At 42.9% G+C, this 2,402-nt stretch overlaps 1 non-coding gene across 1 annotated transcript; it reads left to right on the top strand.

The window, feature by feature from the left end:
• Positions 1 to 1,258: 1,258 nt before the first annotated feature.
• Positions 1,259 to 1,377, top strand: LOC138361683 (5S ribosomal RNA). Its single transcript, XR_011227103.1, has one exon. It is a non-coding gene; the product is annotated as a 5S ribosomal RNA (ribosomal RNA).
• Positions 1,378 to 2,402: the final 1,025 nt, after the last annotated feature.

The following is a 2,402-nucleotide window of genomic DNA, read 5'->3' as shown; positions in this document are numbered from 1 at the left end:
ATATATATATAATATACAGAGTAAATCTACCCCAAAAGTAATGATTTATTTGTCTACAAAACTAAACTCTTTTTTGGAATCATATGAGGCCCCTCCACTGAGGGGGGAGGCCTGGATGTTTATTGTCATGTGTATTCATGCTGCTTGCATGTCGTCGTTTATTTTGCCTTTGTTGTTTTTTTGACAGCTTTCTTTGCCTTGGGTGGTTTGGGAGATTTTGAAGCTCTCTTTATTTTGGGCTTTTTGTTCCCAACAACAAGCTGCTGCTGCTGCTGCTGCTTCTTTTTCAAGGCTGTAGGTGGTTTGTTGCTTGTGGCGGCTTTCTTGGGAGTTACCACGGCCTTCTTTGCTGCTGTAGATGGTTTCTTGGTTGTGGTGGCTTTCTTGGGAGTTAGAACGGCCCTCTTCTCTGCTACGGCCAGCTTGAATGATCCACTAGCTCCACTTCCCTTGGTCTGAACAAGAATGCCGTCAGCCACTGCTTTCTTGAGAAATCTTCGGATGTAAATGGCGATCTTGGCAGCCTCGACTTTGTTGTTGGCAACAACGTACTTCTTGATTGCTTGTAGAGACGAGCCCTTACGGTCTTTGAGTGCTGCGACCGCGGCTAGAACCATTTGACTAGTTTTCGGGTGAGCAACCTGGACGCGAGGTTTCCTGGTGGTGGCCACCACAGCAGCAGCAGCCGCAGCCTTCTTGGTAGGCTTTGCTTCTACCATGATGATGATGAACCAACCAAGGTGATGAGAGACGCTCAGACAGTCACGGGGGAATGATGCTGCCGCCGCTTGAGCCGAACCTATTTATGTGCCGGCACGGTACAGAAGCTGCAACCTGGCAACTCGTCCACCAATCACGACGGTTGGTTTTACGGCTCCGAAACCTGGATCCCATATCTTCTCTAAAATAGAAGCATTTGTTCATGTTCTTTGTAAAAGTATCATAAAGCAGGACAGATGAGACAAATATCATAAAAACTGAAGAGCAGATGAGCACACACATGTTTGTATTACAAAAGAAAATCCACAAATTCATTAGAAATTGGCAGGGCAGGCTGAGGAAGTAGGTAGATGTAAAATGTCTGTAAATGGCGAAAGAACATAAACCCAAGACTGAATAAACGATGTTAAATATCCATGCCAAGGAGACAAAAATATGTTAGGATACAATTACCATTAAGACACCACAAGCAGGTCCGTATCCTGCCGCGATGACTTAAAAGAGTTGGTTATTAGCCACAATGTGTAGGCAGTCTCATGCCAACGGCCATACCACGTTGAGAACACCGCTTCTCGTCCGATCAGCGAAGTTAAGCAACGTTGGGTTTGGTTAGTACTTGGATGGGTGACCGCCTGGGAACACCAAATGCTGTTGGCAATAATGTTTTTTGTTTTGTTTTGTTTTGTTTCGTTTGTTTTTGTTTGAATGGCTGGCTCCACGGGAAATTCACGGAGTTGTGTGGAATAAGGCCTGGTAAAATGAATTAATATGTATGTCATGTTTAAAACAAACTCGCTTAATATAGATATTGTGTGAGGCTTTATACAAAAACAAACAACCAAAACAAAACATGTTGTATATATATATATATATATAGCTTAATCCGGGTTTGAACTCGCAACTCCAAGAATACGCATCACTTATATACACTTTACCACTGGACCACTGCTGCAGGACACTAGCTTGATGCTGAGGTATCAATTTAATGACGTAAATGCCATTTCCACAAATAAATGATAATTAAAAAGTATTTGTATGTACAAATCTTTTCTGTTTAAAAGGCTACAATATCAGTTACTGATATAATTTGTGTTAATGTTTCTATACCCACAAGAAGGCATATTTTTGCTTATATGTAAAGGGTACGGAGAAGGAATCCACAGACCATCATTCCCCTCCCCTTCCCTCCCCCCCCCCCCCCCCCACCCCCAACTCCCACCTACTACCACCACCACCACCACCACCACCACCAATCACCACCAATCACCACCAATCACCACCACCAATCACCACCACCACATCTAACCGAAAACCCCCTAACACATCAACCCTCCCCCCAATCAACAGGCGAAATAATAACCCTCAAATGCCTGCCTGCCTGCCTGCCTGCAAGCCAATACTAACGGTCTTCTCAGAAAGAAAATCTCTTTGTATCTGTATTACTTGATGAAATGTATGATTCTAATAATGAAAATAAATTTTGATGTCGGTTGTATGAGCATAATGACCAATATGCACATGATATGAATGAATTAAATAGTGTAGTTTTAAGTAATTAGGTTGTAGACACATTAAGCGGATATGATATTTGACGCGTCCAGAACTGGTGATTTTTGGTTTAGTTTTAAATGCACCACCACCACCACCACCACCACCACCATTGCTTCCCCAGAGCCTAATTA

This window comes from Procambarus clarkii, unplaced genomic scaffold, assembly GCF_040958095.1.
Source record: "Procambarus clarkii isolate CNS0578487 unplaced genomic scaffold, FALCON_Pclarkii_2.0 HiC_scaffold_605, whole genome shotgun sequence".
NCBI classification, from domain to species: Eukaryota; Metazoa; Arthropoda; class Malacostraca; order Decapoda; family Cambaridae; genus Procambarus; species Procambarus clarkii.
Note: the sequence above shows the minus strand (reverse complement) of the source record. Positions and strands in the feature narration are given on the sequence as shown.